This window comes from Bombina bombina, chromosome 4 (genome assembly GCF_027579735.1).
Source record: "Bombina bombina isolate aBomBom1 chromosome 4, aBomBom1.pri, whole genome shotgun sequence".
Taxonomy (NCBI): domain Eukaryota; kingdom Metazoa; phylum Chordata; class Amphibia; order Anura; family Bombinatoridae; genus Bombina; species Bombina bombina.
Genome location: NC_069502.1, coordinates 12979293 through 13007240, shown reverse-complemented (window position 1 = coordinate 13007240; position 27948 = coordinate 12979293). Strand labels below are relative to the sequence as shown.

Genomic DNA, 27948 nt, shown 5'->3' with positions numbered 1-27948 from the left:
TATACAGTCACTACAGTTAGATACAGCAGCAGTAACTCCTTCAGCCGGTCTCAGTTACAGTCTGTCTATAGGCTGAAGAGGTGATGGGCAGGTATTATACAGTCACTACAGTTAGATACAGCAGCAGTAACACCTTCAGACGGTCTCAGTTACAGTCTGTCTATAGGCTGAAGAGGTGATGGGCAGGTATTATACAGTCACTACAGTTAGATACAGCAGCAGTAACACCTTCAGCTGGTCTCAGTTACAGTCTGTCTATAGGCTGAAGAGGTGATGGGCAGGTATTATACAGTCACTACAGTTAGATACAGCAGCAGTAACTCCTTCAGCCGGTCTCAGTTACAGTCTGTCTATAGGCTGAAGAGGTGATGGGCAGGTATTATACAGCCACTACAGTTAGATACAGCAGCAGTAACACCTTCAGCCGGTCTCAGTTACAGTCTGTCTATAGGATGAAAGGGTGATGGGCAGGTATTATACAGTGACTACAGTTAGATACAGCAGCAGTAACTCATTCAGCGGGTCTCAGTTACAGTCTGTCTATAGGCTGAAGAGGTGATGGGCAGGTATTATACAGTCACTACAGTTAGATACAGCAGCAGTAACACCTTCAGCCGGTCTCAGTTACAGTTTGTCTATAGGCTGAAGAGGTGATGGGCAGGTATTATACAGTCACTACAGTTAGATACAGCAGCAGTAACACCTTCAGCTGGTCTCAGTTACAGTCTGTCTATAGGCTGAAGAGGTGATGGGCAGGTATTATACAGTAACTACAGTTAGATACAGCAGCAGTAACTCATTCAGCCGGTCTCAGTTACAGTCTGTCTATAGGATGAAGGGGTGATGGGCAGGTATTATACAGTCACTACAGTTAGATACAGCAGCAGTAACACCTACAGCCGATCTCAGTTACAGTCTGTCTATAGGCTGAAGAGGTGATGGGCAGGTATTATATAGTCACTACAGTTAGATACAGCAGCAGTAACACCTTCAGCCGGTCTCAGTTACAGTTTGTCTATAGGCTGAAGAGGTGATGGGCAGGTATTATACAGTCACTACAGTTAGATACAGCAGCAGTAACACCTTCAGCCGGTCTCAGTTACAGTCTGTATATAGGCTGAAGAGGTGATGGGCAGGTATTATACAGTCACTACAGTTAGATACAGCAGCAGTAACACCTTCAGCTGGTCTCAGTTACAGTCTGTCTATAGGCTGAAGAGGTGATGGGCAGGTATTATACAGTAACTACAGTTAGATTCAGCAGCAGTAACACCTTTAGCCGGTCTCAGTTACAGTCTGTCTATAGGCTGAAGAGGTGATGGGCAGGTATTATACAGTCACTACAGTTAGATACAGCAGCAGTAACACCTTCAGCCGGTCTCAGTTACAGTTTGTCTATAGGCTGAAGAGGTGATGGGCAGGTATTATACAGTCACTACAGTTAGATACAGCAGCAGTAACTCCTTCAGTCGGTCTCAGTTACAGTCTGTCTATAGGCTGAAGAGGTGATGGGCAGGTATTATACAGTCACTACAGTTAGATACAGCGGCAGTAACTCCTTCAGTCAGTCTCAGTTACAGCAGCAGTAACACCTTCAGCCGGTCTCCAGTGGCGTCACTAGGGTTGGTGTCACCCGGTGCGGTAAGTCATGGTGTCACCCCCCCCCCCCCCAGAAAGCAGACACACACAAAAACACAGGCACACACACATACAAACACTCAGACACACTTAAACACATACTCAGATGCACACACAAACACTCGTAAACACACTCAGACACACACACAAAAACACACACACAAAAACACTGAGACACACAAAAACTCAGACACACACATACAAAATATGTAAACTGCACTGCATTAATTAGGAAGCTCATGCCTAGAGCTGCTCCCTGGCTCAGCAGAGCATCAAATGAAAGATAAACAGAGCACTCTAAAATAAATCACTGAAGAAAAGGTTTAGGCGCGCAAACTATGAAAATTCTGCTCTCTGACTCTGTTCCAAGTCTGTCAGTGCACAGCCCTGGGCCGCATGTCACTGAGCAGTGAGCACAGATAGGCAGGCAGGTTTAGGCTAGCAGCGCAACTTTGCAAGCCCCAAGGCACACCCACAACATTCATAGTGAAATTGGGCAGGGGAGGAGCAAAGTACAAACAAGCAAAAGCAGCCAGGAAAACTATTTGTTGAAATTGCAGCACTGGCTCAAGGGGCAAAAAAATTGTGTGTCTACAACTTCCCCAGTCCCACTAATGTTCACAAATGCCAGCCTCTAATAAAATAATCTATGCATCTCAACATTGTATTTCTTTGAATTTCAATAAAATTAAAAAAAAAAAAAAAAAAAAAAATTTTTTTTTTTTTTTTTTTTTTTTTTGGTGTCACCCCCTGGAGGGTGTCACCCGGGTGCGGCCCGCCCCCCCCCGCCCCCCCCTAGTGACGCCACTGCCGGTCTCAGTTACAGTCTGTCTATAGGATGAAGAGGTGATGGGCAGGTATTATACAGTCACTACAGTTAGATACAGCAGCAGTAGCACCTTCAGCCGGTCTCAGTTACAGTCTGTCTATAGCCTGAAGAGGTGATGGGCAGGTATTATACAGTCACTACAGTTAGATACAGCAGCAGTAACACCTTCAGCTGGTCTCAGTTACAGTCTGTCTATAGGCTGAAGAGGTGACGGGCAGGTATTATACAGTCACTACAGTTAGATACAGCAGCAGTAACACCTTCAGCTGGTCTCAGTTACAGTCTGTCTATAGGCTGAAGAGGTGACGGGCAGGTATTATACAGTCACTACAGTTAGATACAGCAGCAGTAACACCTTCAGCCGGTCCCAGTTACAGTCTGTCTATAGGATGAAAGGGTGATGGGCAGGTATTATACAGTCACTACAGTTAGATACAGCAGCAGTAACTCCTTCAGCCGGTCTCAGTTACAGTCTGTCTATAGGCTGAAGAGGTGATGGGCAGGTATTATACAGTCACTACAGTTAGATACAGCAGCAGTAACTCATTCAGTCGGTCTCAGTTACAGTCTGTCTATAGGATGAAGAGGTGATGGGCAGGTATTATACAGTCACTACAGTTAGATACAGCAGCAGTAACACCTTCAGGCAGTCTCAGTTACAGTCTGTCTATAGGCTGAAGAGGTGATGGGCAGGTATTATACAGTCACTACAGTTAGATACAGCAGCAGTAACTCCTTCAGTCGGTCTCAGTTACAGTCTGTCTATAGGCTGAAGAGGTGATGGGCAGGTATTATACAGTCACTACAGTTAGATACAGCAGCAGTAACACCTTCAGCCGGTCTCAGTTACAGTCTGTCTATAGGATGAAAGGGTGATGGGCAGGTATTATACAGTCACTACAGTTAGATACAGCAGCAGTAACACCTTCAGCTGGTCTCAGTTACAGTCTGTCTATAGGCTGAAGAGGTGATGGGCAGGTATTATACAGTCACTACAGTTAGATACAGCAGCAGTAACACCTTCAGCTGGTCTCAGTTACAGTCTGTCTATAGGCTGAAGAGGTGATGGGCAGGTATTATACAGTCACTACAGTTAGATACAGCAGCAGTAACACCTACAGCCGGTCTCAGTTACAGTCTGTATATAGGCTGAAGAGGTGACGGACAGGTATTATACAGTCACTACAGTTAGATACAGCAGCAGTAACACCTTCAGCTGGTCTCAGTTACAGTCTGTCTATAGGCTGAAGAGGTGACGGGCAGGTATTATACAGTCACTACAGTTAGATACAGCAGCAGTAACACCTTCAGCCGGTCTCAGTTACAGTCTGTCTATAGGATGAAAGGGTGATGGGCAGGTATTATACAGTCACTAGAGTTAGATACAGCAGCAGTAACTCATTCAGCGGGTCTCAGTTACAGTCTGTCTATAGGCTGAAGAGGTGATGGGCAGGTATTATACAGTCACTACAGTTAGATACAGCAGCAGTAACTCCTTCAGCCGGTCTCAGTTACAGTCTGTCTATAGGCTGAAGAGGTGATGGGCAGGTATTATACAGTCACTAAAGTTAGATAAAGCGCAGTAACTCCTTCAGCCGTTCTCAGTTACAGTCTGTCTATAGGCTGAAGAGGTGATGGGCAGGTATTATACAGTCACTACAGTTAGATACAGCAGCAGTAACTCCTTCAGTCGGTCTCAGTTACAGTCTGTCTATAGGCTGAAGAGGTGATGGGCAGGTATTATACAGTCACTACAGTTAGATACAGCGGCAGTAACTCCTTCAGTCAGTCTCAGTTACAGCAGCAGTAACACCTTCAGCCGGTCTCAGTTACAGTCTGTCTATAGGATGAAGAGGTGATGGGCAGGTATTATACAGTCACTACAGTTAAATACAGCAGCAGTAGCACCTTCAGCCGGTCTCAGTTACAGTCTGTCTATAGCCTGAAGAGGTGATGGGCAGGTATTATACAGTCACTACAGTTAGATACAGCAGCAGTAACACCTTCAGCTGGTCTCAGTTACAGTCTGTCTATAGGCTGAAGAGGTGACGGGCAGGTATTATACAGTCACTACAGTTAGATACAGCAGCAGTAACACCTTCAGCTGGTCTCAGTTACAGTCTGTCTATAGGCTGAAGAGGTGACGGGCAGGTATTATACAGTCACTACAGTTAGATACAGCAGCAGTAACACCTTCAGCCGGTCTCAGTTACAGTCTGTCTATAGGATGAAAGGGTGATGGGCAGGTATTATACAGTCACTACAGTTAGATACAGCAGCAGTAACTCCTTCAGCCGGTCTCAGTTACAGTCTGTCTATAGGCTGAAGAGGTGATGGGCAGGTATTATACAGTCACTACAGTTAGATACAGCAGCAGTAACTCATTCAGTCGGTCTCAGTTACAGTCTGTCTATAGGATGAAGAGGTGATGGGCAGGTATTATACAGTCACTACAGTTAGATACAGCAGCAGTAACACCTTCAGGCAGTCTCAGTTACAGTCTGTCTATAGGCTGAAGAGGTGATGGGCAGGTATTATACAGTCACTACAGTTAGATACAGCAGCAGTAACTCCTTCAGTCGGTCTCAGTTACAGTCTGTCTATAGGCTGAAGAGGTGATGGGCAGGTATTATACAGTCACTACAGTTAGATACAGCAGCAGTAACACCTTCAGCCGGTCTCAGTTACAGTCTGTCTATAGGATGAAAGGGTGATGGGCAGGTATTATACAGTCACTACAGTTAGATACAGCAGCAGTAACACCTTCAGCTGGTCTCAGTTACAGTCTGTCTATAGGCTGAAGAGGTGATGGGCAGGTATTATACAGTCACTACAGTTAGATACAGCAGCAGTAACACCTTCAGCTGGTCTCAGTTACAGTCTGTCTATAGGCTGAAGAGGTGATGGGCAGGTATTATACAGTCACTACAGTTAGATACAGCAGCAGTAACACCTACAGCCGGTCTCAGTTACAGTCTGTATATAGGCTGAAGAGGTGACGGACAGGTATTATACAGTCACTACAGTTAGATACAGCAGCAGTAACACCTTCAGCTGGTCTCAGTTACAGTCTGTCTATAGGCTGAAGAGGTGACGGGCAGGTATTATACAGTCACTACAGTTAGATACAGCAGCAGTAACACCTTCAGCCGGTCTCAGTTACAGTCTGTCTATAGGATGAAAGGGTGATGGGCAGGTATTATACAGTCACTAGAGTTAGATACAGCAGCAGTAACTCATTCAGCGGGTCTCAGTTACAGTCTGTCTATAGGCTGAAGAGGTGATGGGCAGGTATTATACAGTCACTACAGTTAGATACAGCAGCAGTAACTCCTTCAGCCGGTCTCAGTTACAGTCTGTCTATAGGCTGAAGAGGTGATGGGCAGGTATTATACAGTCACTAAAGTTAGATAAAGCGCAGTAACTCCTTCAGCCGTTCTCAGTTACAGTCTGTCTATAGGCTGAAGAGGTGATGGGCAGGTATTATACAGTCACTAAAGTTAGATAAAGCGCAGTAACTCCTTCAGTCGGTCTCAGTTACAGTCTGTCTATAGGCTGAAGAGGTGATGGGCAGGTATTATACAGTCACTACAGTTAGATACAGCACCGGTAACACCTTCAGCCGGTCTCAGTTACAGTCTGTCTATAGGCTGAAGAGGTGATGGGCAGGTATTATACAGTCACTACAGTTAGATACAGCAGCAGTAACTCCATCAGCCGTTCTCAGTTACAGTCTGTCTATAGGCTGAAGAGGTGATGGGCAGGTATTATACAGTCACTACAGTTAGATACAGCAGCAGTAACACCTTCAGCCGGTCTCAGTTACAGTCTGTCTATAGGCTGAAGAGGTGATGAGCAGGTATTATACAGTCACTACAGTTAGATACAGCAGCAGTAACACAATCAGCCAGTCTCAGTTACAGTCTGTCTATAGGCTGAAGAGGTGATGGGCAGGTATTATACAGTCACTACAGTTAGATACAGCAGCAGTAACTCCTTCAGTCGGTCTCAGTTACAGCAGCAGTAACACCATCAGTCGGTCTCAGTTACAGTCTGTCTATAGGCTGAAGAGGTGATGGGCAAGTATTATACAGTCACTACAGTTAGATACAGCAGCAGTAACACCTTCAGCCGGTCTCAGTTACAGTCTGTCTATAGGATGAAAGGGTGATGGGCAGGTATTATACAGTCACTACAGTTAGATACAGCAGCAGTAACACCTTCAGCTGGTTTCAGTTACAGTCTGTCTATAGGCTGAAGAGGTGATGAGCAGGTATTATACAGTCACTACAGTTAGATACAGCAGCAGTAACACCTTCAGCCGGTCTCAGTTACAGTCTGTCTATAGGATGAAAGGGTGATGGGCAGGTATTATACAGTCACTAAAGTTAGATAAAGCGCAGTAACTCCTTCAGCCGTTCTCAGTTACAGTCTGTATATAGGCTGAAGAGGTGATGGGCAGGTATTATACAGTCACTACAGTTAGATACAGCAGCATTAACTCCTTTAGCCGGTCTCAGTTACAGTCTGTCTATAGGCTGAAGAGGTGATGGGCAGGTATTATACAGTCACTACAGTTAGATACAGCAGCAGTAACACCTTCAGCCGGTCTCAGTTACAGTCTGTCTATAGGCTGAAGAGGTGATGGGCAGGTATTATACAGTCATTACAGTTAGATACAGCAGCAGTAACTCATTCAGCGGGTCTCAGTTACAGTCTGTCTATAGGCTGAAGAGGTGATGGGCAGGTATTATACAGTCACTACAGTTAGATACAGCAGCAGTAACTCCTTCAGCCGGTCTCAGTTACAGTCTGTCTATAGGCTGAAGAGGTGATGAGCAGGTATTATACAGTCACTACAGTTAGATACAGCAGCAGTAACACCTTCAGTCGGTCTCAGTTACAGTCTGTCTATAGGCTGAAGAGGTGATGGGCAGGTATTATACAGTCGCTACAGTTAGATACAGCAGCAGTAACTCCTTCAGCCGGTCGCAGTTACAGTCTGTCTATAGGCTGAAGAGGTGATGGGCAGGTATTATACAGTCACTACAGTTAGATACAGCAGCAGTAACTCCTTCAGCCGGTCTCAGTTACAGTCTGTCTATAGGCTGAAGAGGTGATGAGCAGGTATTATACAGTCACTACAGTTAGATACAGCAGCAGTAACACAATCAGCCGGTCTCAGTTACAGTCTGTCTATAGGCTGAAGAGGTGATGGGCAGGTATTATACAGTCACTACAGTTAGATACAGCAGCAGTAACTCCTTCAGTCGGTCTCAGTTACAGCAGCAGTAACACCATCAGTCGGTCTCAGTTACAGTCTGTCTATAGGCTGAAGAGGTGATGGGCAAGTATTATACAGTCACTACAGTTAGATACAGCAGCAGTAACACCTTCAGCCGGTCTCAGTTACAGTCTGTCTATAGGATGAAAGGGTGATGGGCAGGTATTATACAGTCACTACAGTTAGATACAGCAGCAGTAACACCTTCAGCTGGTCTCAGTTACAGTCTGTCTATAGGCTGAAGAGGTGATGGGCAGGTATTATACAGTCACTACAGTTAGATACAGCAGCAATAACACCTTCAGCTGGTCTCAGTTACAGTCTGTCTATAGGCTGAAGAGGTGATGGGCAGGTATTATACAGTCACTACAGTTAGATACAGCAGCAGTAACACCTACAGCCGGTCTCAGTTACAGTCTGTATATAGGCTGAAGAGGTGACGGACAGGTATTATACAGTCACTACAGTTAGATACAGCAGCAGTAACACCTTCAGCTGGTCTCAGTTACAGTCTGTCTATAGGCTGAAGAGGTGACGGGCAGGTATTATACAGTCACTACAGTTAGATACAGCAGCAGTAACACCTTCAGCCGGTCTCAGTTACAGTCTGTCTATAGGATGAAAGGGTGATGGGCAGGTATTATACAGTCACTACAGTTAGATACAGCAGCAGTAACTCATTCAGCGGGTCTCAGTTACAGTCTGTCTATAGGCTGAAGAGGTGATGGGCAGGTATTATACAGTCACTACAGTTAGATACAGCAGCAGTAACTCCTTCAGCCGGTCTCAGTTACAGTCTGTCTATAGGCTGAAGAGGTGATGGGCAGGTATTATACAGTCACTAAAGTTAGATAAAGCGCAGTAACTCCTTCAGCCGTTCTCAGTTACAGTCTGTCTATAGGCTGAAGAGGTGATGGGCAGGTATTAAACAGTCACTAAAGTTAGATAAAGCGCAGTAACTCCTTCAGTCGGTCTCAGTTACAGTCTGTCTATAGGCTGAAGAGGTGATGGGCAGGTATTATACAGTCACTACAGTTAGATACAGCACCGGTAACACCTTCAGCCGGTCTCAGTTACAGTCTGTCTATAGGCTGAAGAGGTGATGGGCAGGTATTATACAGTCACTACAGTTAGATACAGCAGCAGTAACTCCTTCAGCCGTTCTCAGTTACAGTCTGTCTATAGGCTGAAGAGGTGATGAGCAGGTATTATACAGTCACTACAGTTAGATACAGCAGCAGTAACACAATCAGCCGGTCTCAGTTACAGTCTGTATATAGGCTGAAGAGGTGATGGGCAGGTATTATACAGTCACTACAGTTAGATACAGCAGCAGTAACTCCTTCAGTCGGTCTCAGTTACAGCAGCAGTAACACCATCAGTCGGTCTGAGTTACAGTCTGTCTATAGGCTGAAGAGGTGATGGGCAAGTATTATACAGTCACTACAGTTAGATACAGCAGCAGTAACACCTTCAGCCGGTCTCAGTTACAGTCTGTCTATAGGATGAAAGGGTGATGGGCAGGTATTATACAGTCACTACAGTTAGATACAGCAGCAGTAACACCTTCAGCTGGTTTCAGTTACAGTCTGTCTATAGGCTGAAGAGGTGATGAGCAGGTATTATACAGTCACTACAGTTAGATACAGCAGCAGTAACACCTTCAGCCGGTCTCAGTTACAGTCTGTCTATAGGCTGAAGAGGTGATGGGCAGGTATTATACAGTCACTACAGTTAGATACAGCAGCAGTAACACCTTCAGCCGGTCTCAGTTACAGTCTGTCTATAGGCTGAAGAGGTGATGGGCAGGTATTATACAGTCACTACAGTTAGATACAGCAGCAGTAACACCTTCAGCCGGTCTCAGTTACAGTCTGTCTATAGGATGAAAGGGTGATGGGCAGGTATTATACAGTCACTACAGTTAGATACAGCAGCATTAACTCCTTCAGCCGGTCTCAGTTACAGTCTGTCTATAGGCTGAAGAGTTGATGGGCAGGTATTATACAGTCACTACAGTTAGATACAGCAGCAGTAACACCTTCAGCCGGTCTCAGTTACAGTCTGTCTATAGGCTGAAGAGGTGATGGGCAGGTATTATACAGTCACTACAGTTAGATACAGCAGCAGTAACACCTTCAGCGGGTCTCAGTTACAGTCTGTCTATAGGCTGAAGAGGTGATGGGAAGGTATTATACAGTCACTACAGTTAGATACAGCAGCAGTAACTCCTTCAGCCGGTCTCAGTTACAGTCTGTCTATAGGCTGAAGAGGTGATGAGCAGGTATTATACAGTCACTAAAGTTAGATACAGCAGCAGTAACACCTTCAGCCGGTCTCAGTTACAGTCTGTATATAGGCTGAAGAGGTGATGGGCAGGTATTATACAGTCACTACAGTTAGATACAGCAGCAGTAACACCTTCAGTCGGTCTCAGTTACAGTCTGTCTATAGGCTGAAGAGGTGATGGGCAGGTATTATACAGTCACTACAGTTAGATACAGCAGCAGTAACTCCTTCAGCCGGTCTCAGTTACAGTCTGTCTATAGGCTGAAGAGGTGATGGGCAGGTATTATACAGTCACTACAGTTAGATACAGCAGCAGTAACACCTTCAGCCAGTCTCAGTTACAGTCTGTCTATAGGCTGAAGAGGTGATGGGCAGGTATTATACAGTCACTACAGTTAGATACAGCAGCAGTAACACCTTCAGCCAGTCTCAGTTACAGTCTGTCTATAGGCTGAAGAGGTGACGGGCAGGTATTATACAGTCACTACAGTTAGATACAGCAGCAGTAACACCTTCAGCCGGTCTCAGTTACAGTCTGTCTATAGGATGAAGGGGTGATGGGCAGGTATTATATAGTCACTACAGTTAGATACAGCAGCAATAACTCCTTCAGCCGGTCTCAGTTACAGTCTGTCTATAGGATGAAGGGGTGATGGGCAGGTATTATACAGTCACTACAGTTAGATACAGCAGCAGTAACACCTTCAGCCGGTCTCAGTTACAGTCTGTCTATAGGCTGAAGAGGTGATGGGCAGGTATTATACAGTCACTACAGTTAGATACAACAGCAGTAACTCCTTCAGCCGGTCTCAGTTACAGTCTGTCTATAGGCTGAAGAGGTGATGGGCAGGTATTATACAGTCACTACAGTTAGATACAGCAGCAGTAACACCTTCAGCCGGTCTCAGTTACAGTCTGTCTATAGGATGAAGGGGTGATGGGCAGGTATTATACAGTCACTACAGTTAGATACAGCAGCAGTAACTCCTTCAGCCGGTCTCAGTTACAGTCTGTCTATAGGATGAAGGGGTGATGGGCAGGTATTATACAGTCACTACAGTTAGATACAGCAGCAGTAACACCTTCAGCCGGTCTCAGTTACAGTCTGTCTATAGGCTGAAGAGGTGATGGGCAGGTATTATACAGTCACTACAGTTAGATACAGCAGCAGTAACACCTTCAGCCGGTCTCAGTTACAGTCTGTCTATAGGATGAAGGGGTGATGGGCAGGTATTATACAGTCACTACAGTTAGATACAGCAGCAGTAACACCTTCAGCCGGTCTCAGTTACAGTCTGTCTATAGGCTGAAGAGGTGATGGGCAGGTATTATACAGTCACTACAGTTAGATACAGCAGCATTAACTCCTTCAGTCGGTCTCAGTTACAGTCTGTCTATAGGCTGAAGAGGTGATGGGCAGGTATTATACAGTCACTACAGTTAGATACAGCAGCAGTAACTCCTTCAGCCGGTCTCAGTTACAGTCTGTCTATAGGCTGAAGAGGTGATGGGCAGGTATTATACAGTCACTACAGTTAGATACAGCAGCAGTAACTCCTTCAGTCGGTCTCAGTTACAGTCTGTCTATAGGCTGAAGAGGTGATGGGCAGGTATTATACAGTCACTACAGTTAGATACAGCGGCAGTAACTCCTTCAGTCAGTCTCAGTTACAGCAGCAGTAACACCATCAGTCGGTCTCAGTTACAGTCTGTCTATAGGCTGAAGAGGTGATGGGCAAGTATTATACAGTCACTACAGTTAGATACAGCAGCAGTAACACCTTCAGCCGGTCTCAGTTACAGTCTGTCTATAGGATGAAAGGGTGATGGGCAGGTATTATACAGTCACTACAGTTAGATACAGCAGCAGTAACACCTTCAGCTGGTCTCAGTTACAGTCTGTCTATAGGCTGAAGAGGTGACGGGCAGGTATTATACAGTCACTACAGTTAGATACAGCAGCAGTAACTCCTTCAGCCGGTCTCAGTTACAGTCTGTCTATAGGCTGAAGAGGTGATGAGCAGGTATTATACAGTCACTACAGTTAGATACAGCAGCAGTAACACCTTCAGCCGGTCTCAGTTACAGTCTGTATATAGGCTGAAGAGGTGATGGGCAGGTATTATACAGTCACTACAGTTAGATACAGCAGCAGTAACACCTTCAGTCGGTCTCAGTTACAGTCTGTCTATAGGCTGAAGAGGTGATGGGCAGGTATTATACAGTCACTACAGTTAGATACAGCAGCAGTAACTCCTTCAGCCGGTCTCAGTTACAGTCTGTCTATAGGCTGAAGAGGTGATGGGCAGGTATTATACAGTCACTACAGTTAGATACAGCAGCAGTAACACCTTCAGCCAGTCTCAGTTACAGTCTGTCTATAGGCTGAAGAGGTGATGGGCAGGTATTATACAGTCACTACAGTTAGATACAGCAGCAGTAACACCTTCAGCCAGTCTCAGTTACAGTCTGTCTATAGGCTGAAAAGGTGACGGGCAGGTATTATACAGTCACTACAGTTAGATACAGCAGCAGTAACACCTTCAGCCGGTCTCAGTTACAGTCTGTCTATAGGATGAAGGGGTGATGGGCAGGTATTATATAGTCACTACAGTTAGATACAGCAGCAGTAACTCCTTCAGCCGGTCTCAGTTACAGTCTGTCTATAGGATGAAGGGGTGATGGGCAGGTATTATACAGTCACTACAGTTAGATACAGCAGCAGTAACACCTTCAGCCGGTCTCAGTTACAGTCTGTCTATAGGCTGAAGAGGTGATGGGCAGGTATTATACAGTCACTACAGTTAGATACAACAGCAGTAACTCCTTCAGCCGGTCTCAGTTACAGTCTGTCTATAGGCTGAAGAGGTGATGGGCAGGTATTATACAGTCACTACAGTTAGATACAGCAGCAGTAACACCTTCAGCCGGTCTCAGTTACAGTCTGTCTATAGGATGAAGGGGTGATGGGCAGGTATTATACAGTCACTACAGTTAGATACAGCAGCAGTAACTCCTTCAGCCGGTCTCAGTTACAGTCTGTCTATAGGATGAAGGGGTGATGGGCAGGTATTATACAGTCACTACAGTTAGATACAGCAGCAGTAACACCTTCAGCCGGTCTCAGTTACAGTCTGTCTATAGGCTGAAGAGGTGATGGGCAGGTATTATACAGTCACTACAGTTAGATACAGCAGCAGTAACACCTTCAGCCGGTCTCAGTTACAGTCTGTCTATAGGCTGAAGAGGTGATGGGCAGGTATTATACAGTCACTACAGTTAGATACAGCAGCAGTAACACCTTCAGCCGGTCTCAGTTACAGTCTGTCTATAGGATGAAGAGGTGATGGGCAGGTATTATACAGTCACTACAGTTAGATACAGCAGCAGTAACTCCTTCAGTCGGTCTCAGTTACAGTCTGTCTATAGGCTGAAGAGGTGATGGGCAAGTATTATACAGTCACTACAGTTAGATACAGCAGCAGTAACACCTTCAGCCGGTCTCAGTTACAGTCTGTCTATAGGCTGAAGAGGTGATGGGCAGGTATTATACAGTCACTACAGTTAGATACAGCAGCATTAACTCCTTCAGTCGGTCTCAGTTACAGTCTGTCTATAGGCTGAAGAGGTGATGGGCAGGTATTATACAGTCACTACAGTTAGATACAGCAGCAGTAACTCCTTCAGCCGGTCTCAGTTACAGTCTGTCTATAGGCTGAAGAGGTGATGGGCAGGTATTATACAGTCACTACAGTTAGATACAGCAGCAGTAACTCCTTCAGTCGGTCTCAGTTACAGTCTGTCTATAGGCTGAAGAGGTGATGGGCAGGTATTATACAGTCACTACAGTTAGATACAGCGGCAGTAACTCCTTCAGTCAGTCTCAGTTACAGCAGCAGTAACACCATCAGTCGGTCTCAGTTACAGTCTGTCTATAGGCTGAAGAGGTGATGGGCAAGTATTATACAGTCACTACAGTTAGATACAGCAGCAGTAACACCTTCAGCCGGTCTCAGTTACAGTCTGTCTATAGGATGAAAGGGTGATGGGCAGGTATTATACAGTCACTACAGTTAGATACAGCAGCAGTAACACCTTCAGCTGGTCTCAGTTACAGTCTGTCTATAGGCTGAAGAGGTGACGGGCAGGTATTATACAGTCACTACAGTTAGATACAGCAGCAGTAACTCCTTCAGCCGGTCTCAGTTACAGTCTGTCTATAGGCTGAAGAGGTGATGGGCAGGTATTATACAGTCACTACAGTTAGATACAGCAGCAGTAACACCTTCAGACGGTCTCAGTTACAGTCTGTCTATAGGCTGAAGAGGTGATGGGCAGGTATTATACAGTCACTACAGTTAGATACAGCAGCAGTAACACCTTCAGCTGGTCTCAGTTACAGTCTGTCTATAGGCTGAAGAGGTGATGGGCAGGTATTATACAGTCACTACAGTTAGATACAGCAGCAGTAACTCCTTCAGCCGGTCTCAGTTACAGTCTGTCTATAGGCTGAAGAGGTGATGGGCAGGTATTATACAGCCACTACAGTTAGATACAGCAGCAGTAACACCTTCAGCCGGTCTCAGTTACAGTCTGTCTATAGGATGAAAGGGTGATGGGCAGGTATTATACAGTGACTACAGTTAGATACAGCAGCAGTAACTCATTCAGCGGGTCTCAGTTACAGTCTGTCTATAGGCTGAAGAGGTGATGGGCAGGTATTATACAGTCACTACAGTTAGATACAGCAGCAGTAACACCTTCAGCCGGTCTCAGTTACAGTTTGTCTATAGGCTGAAGAGGTGATGGGCAGGTATTATACAGTCACTACAGTTAGATACAGCAGCAGTAACACCTTCAGCCGGTCTCAGTTACAGTCTGTATATAGGCTGAAGAGGTGATGGGCAGATATTATACAGTCACTACAGTTAGATACAGCAGCAGTAACACCTTCAGCTGGTCTCAGTTACAGTCTGTCTATAGGCTGAAGAGGTGATGGGCAGGTATTATACAGTCACTACAGTTAGATACAGCGGCAGTAACTCCTTCAGCCGGTCTCAGTTACAGTCTGTCTATAGGCTGAAGAGGTGATGGGCAGGTATTATACAGTAACTACAGTTAGATACAGCAGCAGTAACTCATTCAGCCGGTCTCAGTTACAGTCTGTCTATAGGATGAAGGGGTGATGGGCAGGTATTATACAGTCACTACAGTTAGATACAGCAGCAGTAACACCTACAGCCGATCTCAGTTACAGTCTGTCTATAGGCTGAAGAGGTGATGGGCAGGTATTATACAGTCACTACAGTTAGATACAGCAGCAGTAACACCTTCAGCCGGTCTCAGTTACAGTTTGTCTATAGGCTGAAGAGGTGATGGGCAGGTATTATACAGTCACTACAGTTAGATACAGCAGCAGTAACACCTTCAGCCGGTCTCAGTTACAGTCTGTATATAGGCTGAAGAGGTGATGGGCAGGTATTATACAGTCACTACAGTTAGATACAGCAGCAGTAACACCTTCAGCTGGTCTCAGTTACAGTCTGTCTATAGGCTGAAGAGGTGATGGGCAGGTATTATACAGTAACTACAGTTAGATTCAGCAGCAGTAACACCTTCAGTCGGTCTCAGTTACAGTCTGTCTATAGGCTGAAGAGGTGATGGGCAGGTATTATACAGTCACTACAGTTAGACACAGCGGCAGTAACTCCTTCAGTCAGTCTCAGTTACAGTCTGTCTATAGGCTGAAGAGGTGATGGGCAGGTATTATACAGTCACTACAGTTAGATACAGCGGCAGTAACTCCTTCAGTCAGTCTCAGTTACAGCAGCAGTAACACCTTCAGCCGGTCTCAGTTACAGTCTGTCTATAGGATGAAGAGGTGATGGGCAGGTATTATACAGTCACTACAGTTAGATACAGCAGCAGTAACACCTTCAGCCGGTCTCAGTTACAGTCTGTCTATAGCCTGAAGAGGTGATGGGCAGGTATTATACAGTCACTACAGTTAGATACAGCAGCAGTAACACCTTCAGCTGGTCTCAGTTACAGTCTGTCTATAGGCTGAAGAGGTGACGGGCAGGTATTATACAGTCACTACAGTTAGATACAGCAGCAGTAACACCTTCAGCTGGTCTCAGTTACAGTCTGTCTATAGGCTGAAGAGGTGACGGGCAGGTATTATACAGTCACTACAGTTAGATACAGCAGCAGTAACACCTTCAGCCGGTCTCAGTTACAGTCTGTATATAGGCTGAAGAGGTGATGGGCAGGTATTATACAGTCACTACAGTTAGATACAGCAGCAGTAACACCTTCAGCTGGTCTCAGTTACAGTCTGTCTATAGGCTGAAGAGGTGATGGGCAGGTATTATACAGTAACTACAGTTAGATTCAGCAGCAGTAACACCTTCAGTCGGTCTCAGTTACAGTCTGTCTATAGGCTGAAGAGGTGATGGGCAGGTATTATACAGTCACTACAGTTAGATACAGCGGCAGTAACTCCTTCAGTCAGTCTCAGTTACAGTCTGTCTATAGGCTGAAGAGGTGATGGGCAGGTATTATACAGTCACTACAGTTAGATACAGCGGCAGTAACTCCTTCAGTCAGTCTCAGTTACAGCAGCAGTAACACCTTCAGCCGGTCTCAGTTACAGTCTGTCTATAGGATGAAGAGGTGATGGGCAGGTATTATACAGTCACTACAGTTAGATACAGCAGCAGTAACACCTTCAGCCGGTCTCAGTTACAGTCTGTCTATAGCCTGAAGAGGTGATGGGCAGGTATTATACAGTCACTACAGTTAGATACAGCAGCAGTAACACCTTCAGCTGGTCTCAGTTACAGTCTGTCTATAGGCTGAAGAGGTGACGGGCAGGTATTATACAGTCACTACAGTTAGATACAGCAGCAGTAACACCTTCAGCTGGTCTCAGTTACAGTCTGTCTATAGGCTGAAGAGGTGACGGGCAGGTATTATACAGTCACTACAGTTAGATACAGCAGCAGTAACACCTTCAGCCGGTCTCAGTTACAGTCTGTCTATAGGATGAAAGGGTGATGGGCAGGTATTATACAGTCACTACAGTTAGATACAGCAGCAGTAACTCCTTCAGCCGGTCTCAGCTACAGTCTGTCTATAGGCTGAAGAGGTGATGGGCAGGTATTATACAGTCACTACAGTTAGATACAGCAGCAGTAACACCTTCAGGCAGTCTCAGTTACAGTCTGTCTATAGGCTGAAGAGGTGATGGGCAGGTATTATACAGTCACTACAGTTAGATACAGCAGCAGTAACTTCTTCAGTCGGTCTCAGTTACAGTCTGTCTATAGGCTGAAGAGGTGATGGGCAGGTATTATACAGTCACTACAGTTAGATACAGCAGCAGTAACACCTTCAGCCGGTCTCAGTTACAGTCTGTCTATAGGCTGAAGAGGTGATGGGCAGGTATTATACAGTCACTACAGTTAGATACAGCAGCAGTAACACCTTCAGTCGGTCTCAGTTACAGTCTGTCTATAGGATGAAAGGGTGATGGGCAGGTATTATACAGTCACTACAGTTAGATACAGCAGCAGTAACACCTACAGCCGGTCTCAGTTACAGTCTGTCTATAGGATGAAAGGGTGATGGGCAGGTATTATACAGTCACTACAGTTAGATACAGCAGCAGTAACACCTTCAGCTGGTCTCAGTTACAGTCTGTCTATAGGCTGAAGAGGTGATGGGCAGGTATTATACAGTCACTACAGTTAGATACAGCAGCAGTAACACCTTCAGCTGGTCTCAGTTACAGTCTGTCTATAGGCTGAAGAGGTGATGGGCAGGTATTATACAGTCACTACAGTTAGATACAGCAGCAGTAACACCTACAGCCGGTCTCAGTTACAGTCTGTATATAGGCTGAAGAGGTGACGGACAGGTATTATACAGTCACTACAGTTAGATACAGCAGCAGTAACACCTTCAGCTGGTCTCAGTTACAGTCTGTCTATAGGCTGAAGAGGTGACGGGCAGGTATTATACAGTCACTACAGTTAGATACAGCAGCAGTAACACCTTCAGCCGGTCTCAGTTACAGTCTGTCTATAGGATGAAAGGGTGATGGGCAGGTATTATACAGTCACTAGAGTTAGATACAGCAGCAGTAACTCATTCAGCGGGTCTCAGTTACAGTCTGTCTATAGGCTGAAGAGGTGATGGGCAGGTATTATACAGTCACTACAGTTAGATACAGCAGCAGTAACTCCTTCAGCCGGTCTCAGTTACAGTCTGTCTATAGGCTGAAGAGGTGATGGGCAGGTATTATACAGTCACTACAGTTAGATACAGCAGCAGTAACTCCTTCAGCCAGTCTCAGTTACAGTCTGTCTATAGGCTGAAGAGGTGATGGGCAGGTATTATACAGTCACTACAGTTAGATACAGCAGCAGTAACTCCTTCAGCTGGTCTCAGTTACAGTCTGTCTATAGGCTGAAGAGGTGATGGGCAGGTATTATACAGTCACTACAGTTAGATACAGCAGCAGTAACACCTACAGCCGGTCTCAGTTACAGTCTGTATATAGGCTGAAGAGGTGATGGGCAGGTATTATACAGTCACTACAGTTAGATACAGCAGCAGTAACTCCTTCAGCCGTTCTCAGTTACAGTCTGTCTATAGGCTGAAGAGGTGATGGGCAGGTATTATACAGTCACTACAGTTAGATACAGCAGCAGTAACACCTTCAGCCGGTCTCAGTTACAGTCTGTCTATAGGATGAAAGGGTGATGGGCAGGTATTATACAGTCACTACAGTTAGATACAGCAGCAGTAACACCTTCAGCGGGTCTCAGTTACAGTCTGTCTATAGGCTGAAGAGGTGATGAGCAGGTATTATACAGTCACTACAGTTAGATACAGCAGCAGTAACACCTTCAGCCGGTCTCAGTTACAGTCTGTCTATAGGATGAAAGGGTGATGGGCAGGTATTATACAGTCACTACAGTTAGATACAGCAGCATTAACTCCTTTAGCCGGTCTCAGTTACAGTCTGTCTATAGGCTGAAGAGTTGATGGGCAGGTATTATACAGTCACTACAGTTAGATACAGCAGCAGTAACACCTTCAGCCGGTCTCAGTTACAGTCTGTCTATAGGCTGAAGAGGTGATGGGCAGGTATTATACAGTCACTACAGTTAGATACAGCAGCAGTAACACCTTCAGCTGGTCTCAGTTACAGTCTGTCTATAGGCTGAAGAGGTGATGGGCAGGTATTATACAGTCACTACAGTTAGATACAGCAGCAGTAACTCCTTCAGCCGGTCTCAGTTACAGTCTGTCTATAGGCTGAAGAGGTGATGAGCAGGTATTATACAGTCACTACAGTTAGATACAGCAGCAGTAACTCCTTCAGCCGGTCTCAGTTACAGTCTGTCTATAGGCTGAAGGGGTGATGGGCAGGTATTATACAGTCACTACAGTTAGATACAGCAGCAGTAACACCTTCAGCCGGTCTCAGTTACAGTCTGTATATAGGCTGAAGAGGTGATGGGCAGTGTTACAAACTGCTGTTTGTAACTGGCCCTTTAAATGGAAAATTGCCCTGCTTCCCTGGATTTTGGAGAAGCCTATTTGCCAGCCTCCTTCCACATGACTATGGCCCCTGGAAGATTGTGCCCCTGAGGACATATTGACTTTTGTTGGGTGTGTGTGTGGCCCTTTAAGAACCGTCTGGGGACATATTGTGACTCTGGTGAACAATGCCCCCTTTAAGACTATGTCCCCAGACCTGTGAAATGACTTGTCCCTGGCTTTCTCCCACTTGGTTCAGTTTCATTGTGTGCCATTAAGAGTTAAATTTTGTTCAGCTTCAAGAAACCTATTCTAAATACAAGTCTGCTGGGATTAGCTCTAATTAGGTTTAGTGATCAACTTTCCCATTGTCTAATCAGACTAGTATTGATAAGGTGGACTGCATTGTTTTATTGTGTGTAATGTTATCTGCTGAAGTAAATGTTGTGGCCTGTCAAAGGGAGTGTCTCTCTATCTAATATCAAATGTGTGATGGGGGATTTTATGCCTCCCCCTGAGAGTGTCCTGTTTGCATGTAACCTCAATAAAAAGGAGGCTGTGTGCTCCAGCACATCAGACCTATTTTCTGTCCCTCTAACTTGCAGCTTTGACTCATGTTTGTAGGGGACAGCTTCAGCTAATATCACTACAGGGATTGCTGACTATGGTGCTGATGATTCTTTGGTGAGCGCTAGGAGCATCCTTTTCTACGGTCCAACTTCCAGCCAGCCTGGAGGCAACCGTAACATTTGGCGGCAGCGGTGGGATTGGCGTCCTAGCGCAAGGAGCAGCACTGGTATCGTAGGAGAGTAATTGAGGGCAACGCTAGCCACTGCGCAGCGTCCCTACCTACAGCAGCATGGAGCTGACAAGATACTGGTCAGAACCATGTGAAGAGCACCTCAACCTGATCCGTCGCTATGAGGGCGCGGATTTCGTTCCAGAAGTAAAGAGGCGGCTAGTCCGATATGGTCCAGACCCTGCACAGGAGGTAGTCAGTCGCCTCATCCGGGAATTGGCTACGGAGAACAAAGCGGCACGAGCCTTTGAGCGCCAACTGTGGAGTTTGAGGGTATGGACACCTGGTCTCTCTCCCCAGCCGCAGCATGTTCCACAGGGAGAGGGGAGCAGCGACCTCCCTCCCCAGCGGCAGTATACTGTGCAGAGGGAAGAGACAACCGGTCTCCTTCCCCAACCAGAGATACCAGAGGCAGCAGGCCTCATAGACTGGTCCTGGGAGGACCCCCAGCAGGCAGGTGGAGATGGGACCGCAGTCTCTCTACCGGCCCTACAGGGATGCTGGGCAGGCGGCCCAGATCCCCAGCGACAGACCCAGCTACAGGGAGGGGAGAGCATCGACCTCCCTCCCCAGTCGGAGTGTGCCTTCCAGGGAGAGGAGACAACCGGTCTCTCTCCCCAGCCGCAGCATGTTCCACAGGAAGCGGAGAGCATCGACCTCCCTTCCCAACGGCCGCCGGAGTATCAGGAGGAGGAGGTAAGCCAATCTCCCCCTCCCCAGCTAACTCCTAACTTGGGCCCAGGGTTAACAGTGGAGATGTTAACCCCCACTGACCCCCACGTTCCCTTTGCCACCGGGCAGGACTATGCCCCAATTCCCCCAGCAGAAGAGCTGGCATCAGGACAGAGCACTGCTGGCCTCTGCCCTACAGACCTTGTCCTTGTTACAGGACTGGCCTGCAAACCCCTCACCCCAGCAGAAGCGCTGGCACCAGGGCAGAGTGCCGCTGGCCTCTGCCCCCCAAGTACCATCAGCTATTTGCCCAGCTGCGCCAGGAAGGCAGAGGATGCTACACTGTCATCCTATAACCTGGAACTTACAGGCCAGTGCTACTTGTTGTGGGGGGGTTGCTTTGCTGCTAGTGTTTATTTGTGGGTGGGTTGCGAGACTAACTTAGGCACTGACCGACAGAAGGTCAGGTGCCTGGTTAGTCTCCCTCCAAAAGGGGAGATATGTTACAAACTGCTGTTTGTAACTGGCCCTTTAAATGGAAAATTGCCCTGCTTCCCTGGATTTTGGAGAAGCCTATTTGCCAGCCTCCTTCCACATGACTATGGCCCCTGGAAGATTGTGCCCCTGAGGACATATTGACTTTTGTTGGGTGTGTGTGTGGCCCTTTAAGAACCGTCTGGGGACATATTGTGACTCTGGTGAACAATGCCCCCTTTAAGACTATGTCCCCAGACCTGTGAAATGACTTGTCCCTGGCTTTCTCCCACTTGGTTCAGATTCATTGTGTGCCATTAAGAGTTAAATTTTGTTCAGCTTCAAGAAACCTATTCTAAATACAAGTCTGCTGGGATTAGCTCTAATTAGGTTTAGTGATCAACTTTCCCATTGTCTAATCAGACTAGTATTGATAAGGTGGACTGCATTGTTTTATTGTGTGTAATGTTATCTGCTGAAGTAAATGTTGTGGCCTGTCAAAGGGAGTGTCTCTCTATCTAATATCAAATGTGTGATGGGGGATTTTATGCCTCCCCCTGAGAGTGTCCTGTTTGCATGTAACCTCAATAAAAAGGAGGCTGTGTGCTCCAGCACATCAGACCTATTTTCTGTCCCTCTAACTTGCAGCTTTGACTCATGTTTGTAGGGGACAGCTTCAGCTAATATCACTACAGGGATTGCTGACTATGGTGCTGATGATTCTTTGGTGAGCGCTAGGAGCATCCTTTTCTACGGTCCAACTTCCAGCCAGCCTGGAGGCAACCGTAACAGGCAGGTATTATACAGTCACTACAGTTAGATACAGCAGCAGTAACACCTTCAGTCGGTCTCAGTTACAGTCTGTCTATAGGCTGAAGAGGTGATGGGCAGGTATTATACAGTAACTACAGTTAGATACAGCAGCAGTAACTCCTTCAGCCGGTCTCAGTTACAGTCTGTCTATAGGCTGAAGAGGTGATGGGCAGGTATTATACAGTCGCTACAGTTAGATACAGCAGCAGTAACTCCTTCAGCCGGTCTCAGTTACAGTCTGTCTATAGGCTGAAGAGGTGATGGGCAGGTATTATACAGTCACTACAGTTAGATACAGCAGCAGTAACACCTTCAGCTGGTCTCAGTTACAGTCTGTCTATAGGCTGAAGAGGTGATGGGCAGGTATTATACAGTCACTACAGTTAGATACAGCAGCAGTAACACCTTCAGTCAGTCTCAGTTACAGCAGCAGTAACACCATCAGTCGGTCTCAGTTACAGTCTGTCTATAGGCTGAAGAGGTGATGGGCAGGTATTATACAGTCACTACAGTTAGATACAGCAGCAGTAACACCTTCAGCCAGTCTCAGTTACAGTCTGTCTATAGGCTGAAGAGGTGACGGGCAGGTATTATACAGTCACTACAGTTAGATACAGCAGCAGTAACACCTTCAGCCGGTCTCAGTTACAGTCTGTCTATAGGCTGAAGAGGTGATGGGCAGGTATTATACAGTCACTACAGTTAGATACAGCAGCAGTAACGCCTTCAGTCGGTCTCAGTTACAGTCTGTCTATAGGATGAAGGGGTGATGGGCAGGTATTATATAGTCACTACAGTTAGATACAGCAGCAGTAACTCCTTCAGCCGGTCTCAGTTACAGTCTGTCTATAGGATGAAGGGGTGATGGGCAGGTATTATACAGTCACTACAGTTAGATACAGCAGCAGTAACACCTTCAGCCGGTCTCAGTTACAGTCTGTCTATAGGCTGAAGAGGTGATGGGCAGGTATTATACAGTCACTACAGTTAGATACAACAGCAGTAACACCTTCAGCCGGTCTCAGTTACAGTCTGTCTATAGGATGAAGGGGTGATGGGCAGGTATTATACAGTCACTACAGTTAGATACAGCAGCAGTAACACCTTCAGCCGGTCTCAGTTACAGTCTGTCTATAGGCTGAAGAGGTGATGGGCAGGTATTATACAGTCACTACAGTTAGATACAGCAGCAGTAACTCCTTCAGTCGGTCTCAGTTACAGTCTGTCTATAGGCTGAAGAGGTGATGGGCAGGTATTATACAGTCACTACAGTTAGATACAGCGGCAGTAACTCCTTCAGTCAGTCTCAGTTACAGCAGCAGTAACACCATCAGTCGGTCTCAGTTACAGTCTGTCTATAGGCTGAAGAGGTGATGGGCAAGTATTATACAGTCACTACAGTTAGATACAGCAGCAGTAACACCTTCAGCCGGTCTCAGTTACAGTCTGTCTATAGGATGAAAGGGTGATGGGCAGGTATTATACAGTCACTACAGTTAGATACAGCAGCAGTAACACCTTCAGCTGGTCTCAGTTACAGTCTGTCTATAGGCTGAAGAGGTGACGGGCAGGTATTATACAGTCACTACAGTTAGATACAGCAGCAGTAACTCCTTCAGCCGGTCTCAGTTACAGTCTGTCTATAGGCTGAAGAGGTGATGGGCAGGTATTATACAGTCACTACAGTTAGATACAGCAGCAGTAACACCTTCAGACGGTCTCAGTTACAGTCTGTCTATAGGCTGAAGAGGTGATGGGCAGGTATTATACAGTCACTACAGTTAGATACAGCAGCAGTAACACCTTCAGCTGGTCTCAGTTACAGTCTGTCTATAGGCTGAAGAGGTGACGGGCAGGTATTATACAGTCACTACAGTTAGATACAGCAGCAGTAACACCTTCAGCCGGTCTCAGTTACAGTCTGTCTATAGGATGAAAGGGTGATGGGCAGGTATTATACAGTGACTACAGTTAGATACAGCAGCAGTAACTCATTCAGCGGGTCTCAGTTACAGTCTGTCTATAGGCTGAAGAGGTGATGGGCAGGTATTATACAGTCACTACAGTTAGATACAGCAGCAGTAACACCTACAGCCGGTCTCAGTTACAGTCTGTCTATAGGCTTAAGAGGTGATGGGCAGGTATTATACAGTAACTACAGTTAGATACAGCAGCAGTAACACCTTCAGCCGGTCTCAGTTACAGTCTGTGTATAGGCTGAAGAGGTGATGGGCAGGTATTATACAGTCACTACAGTTAGATACAGCAGCAGTAACACCTTCAGCTGGTCTCAGTTACAGTCTGTCTATAGGCTGAAGAGGTGATGGGCAGGTATTATACAGTAACTACAGTTAGATTCAGCAGCAGTAACACCTTTAGCCGGTCTCAGTTACAGTCTGTCTATAGGCTGAAGAGGTGATGGGCAGGTATTATACAGTCACTACAGTTAGATACAGCAGCAGTAACACCTTCAGCCTGGTCTCAGTTACAGTTTGTCTATAGGCTGAAGAGGTGATGGGCAGGTATTATAGAGTCACTACAGTTAGATACAGCAGCAGTAACACCTTCAGCCGGTCTCAGTTACAGTCTGTATATAGGCTGAAGAGGTGATGGGCAGGTATTATACAGTCACTACAGTTAGATACAGCAGCAGTAACACCTACAGTCGGTCTCAGTTACAGTTTGTCTATAGGCTGAAGAGGTGATGGGCAGGTATTATACAGTCACTACAGTTAGATACAGCAGCAGTAACTCCTTCAGTCGGTCTCAGTTACAGTCTGTCTATAGGCTGAAGAGGTGATGGGCAGGTATTATACAGTCACTACAGTTAGATACAGCAGCAGTAACACCTTCAGCCGGTCTCAGTTACAGTCTGTCTATAGGATGAAGAGGTGATGGGCAGGTATTATACAGTCACTACAGTTAGATACAGCAGCAGTAACACCTTCAGCCGGTCTCAGTTACAGTCTGTCTATAGCCTGAAGAGGTGATGGGCAGGTATTATACAGTCACTACAGTTAGATACAGCAGCAGTAACACCTTCAGCCGGTCTCAGTTACAGTCTGTCTATAGGATGAAGAGGTGATGGGCAGGTATTATACAGTCACTACAGTTAGATACAGCAGCAGTAACTCATTCAGCCGGTCTCAGTTACAGTCTGTCTATAGGCTGAAGAGGTGATGGGCAGGTATTATACAGTCACTACAGTTAGATACAGCAGCAGTAACTCCTTCAGCCGGTCTCAGTTACAGTCTGTCTATAGGCTGAAGAGGTGATGGGCAGGTATTATACAGTCACTACAGTTAGATACAGCAGCAGTAACACCTTCAGGCAGTCTCAGTTACAGTCTGTCTATAGGCTGAAGAGGTGATGGGCAGGTATTATACAGTCACTACAGTTAGATACAGCAGCAGTAACTCCTTCAGTCGGTCTCAGTTACAGTCTGTCTATAGGCTGAAGAGGTGATGGGCAGGTATTATACAGTCACTACAGTTAGATACAGCAGCAGTAACACCTTCAGCCGGTCTCAGTTACAGTCTGTCTATAGGCTGAAGAGGTGATGAGCAGGTATTATACAGTCACTACAGTTAGATACAGCAGTAGTAACACCTTCAGCCGGTCTCAGTTACAGTCTGTCTATAGGCTGAAGAGGTGACGGGCAGGTATTATACAGTCACTACAGTTAGATACAGCAGCAGTAACACCTTCAGCCGGTCTCAGTTACAGTCTGTCTATAGGCTGAAGAGGTGATGAGCAGGTATTATACAGTCACTACTGTTAGATACAGCAGCAGTAACTCATTCAGCCGGTCTCAGTTACAGTCTGTATATAGGCTGAAGAGGTGATGGGCAGGTATTATACAGTCACTACAGTTAGATACAGCAGCAGTAACACCTTCAGTCGGTCTCAGTTACAGTCTGTCTATAGGCTGAAGAGGTGATGGGCAGGTATTATACAGTCGCTACAGTTAGATACAGCGGCAGTAACACCTTCAGTCGGTCTCAGTTACAGTCTGTCTATAGGCTGAAGAGGTGATGGGCAGGTATTATACAGTCACTACAGTTAGATACAGCAGCAGTAACACCTTCAGCCGGTCTCAGTTACAGTCTGTCTATAGGCTGAAGAGGTGATGGCAGGTATTATACAGTCACTACAGTTAGATACAGCAGCAGTAACACCTTCAGCCAGTCTCAGTTACAGTCTGTCTATAGGCTGAAGAGGTGATGGGCAGGTATTATACAGTCACTACAGTTAGATACAGCAGCAGTAATTCCTTCAGCCGGTCTCAGTTACAGTCTGTCTATAGGCTGAAGAGGTGATGGGTAGGTATTATACAGTCACTACAGTTAGATACAGCAGCAGTAACACCTTCAGCCGGTCTCAGTTACAGTCTGTCTATAGGCTGAAGAGGTGATGGGCAGGTATTATACAGTCACTACAGTTAGATACAGCAGCAGTAACTCCTTCAGTCGGTCTCAGTTACAGCAGCAGTAACACCATCAGTCGGTCTCAGTTACAGTCTGTCTATAGGCTGAAGAGGTGATGGGCAGGTATTATACAGTCACTACAGTTAGATACAGCAGCAGTAACACCTTCAGCCGGTCTCAGTTACAGTCTGTCTATAGGATGAAAGGGTGATGGGCAGGTATTATACAGTCACTACAGTTAGATACAGCAGCAGTAACTCATTCAGCCGGTCTCAGTTACAGTCTGTCTATAGGATGAAAGGGTGATGGGCAGGTATTATACAGTCACTACAGTTAGATACAGCAGCAGTAACTCATTCAGCCGGTCTCAGTTACAGTCTGTCTATAGGATGAAAGGGTGATGGGCAGGTATTATACAGTCACTACAGTTAGATACAGCAGCAGTAACTCCTTCAGCCGGTCTCAGTTACAGTCTGTCTATAGGATGAAGGGGTGATGGGCAGGTATTATACAGTCACTACAGTTAGATACAGCAGCAGTAACACCTTCAGCCGGTCTCAGTTACAGTCTGTCTATAGGCTGAAGAGGTGATGGGCAGGTATTATACAGTCACTACAGTTAGATACAGCAGCAGTAACACCTTCAGCCGGTCTCAGTTACAGTCTGTCTATAGGATGAAAGGGTGATGGGCAGGTATTATACAGTCACTACAGTTAGATACAGCAGCAGTAACTCCTTCAGCCGGTCTCAGTTACAGTCTGTCTATAGGATGAAAGGGTGATGGGCAGGTATTATACAGTCACTACAGTTAGATACAGCAGCAGTAACTCCTTCAGCCGGTCTCAGTTACAGTCTGTCTATAGGATGAAGAGGTGATGGGCAGGTATTATACAGTCACTACAGTTAGATACAGCAGCAGTAACTCCTTCAGCCGGTCTCAGTTACAGTCTGTCTATAGGCTGAAGAGGTGATGGGCAGGTATTATACAGTCACTACAGTTAGATACAGCAGCAGTAACACCTTCAGCCAGTCTCAGTTACAGTCTGTCTATAGGCTGAAGAGGTGATGGGCAGGTATAATACAGTCACTACAGTTAGATACAGCAGCAGTAACTCCTTCAGTCGGTCTCAGTTACAGCAGCAGTAACACCTTCAGCCGGTCTCAGTTACAG

General features: G+C 46.0%; 1 long non-coding RNA gene across 2 annotated transcripts; it reads right to left on the bottom strand.

The window, feature by feature from the left end:
- Positions 1–2846: 2846 nt before the first annotated feature.
- LOC128655838 (uncharacterized) lies at positions 2847–24820 on the bottom strand. 2 transcript variants are annotated; one of them, XR_008401925.1, is made up of 3 exons: positions 23265–24820; positions 15656–18763; positions 2847–15560 (listed from the first exon to the last, which is right to left on the bottom strand). It is a non-coding gene; the product is annotated as an uncharacterized LOC128655838 (long non-coding RNA). The 2 variants fall into 2 exon arrangements; XR_008401924.1 differs by having other exon boundaries at positions 2847–16354; positions 16450–18763.
- Positions 24821–27948: the final 3128 nt, after the last annotated feature.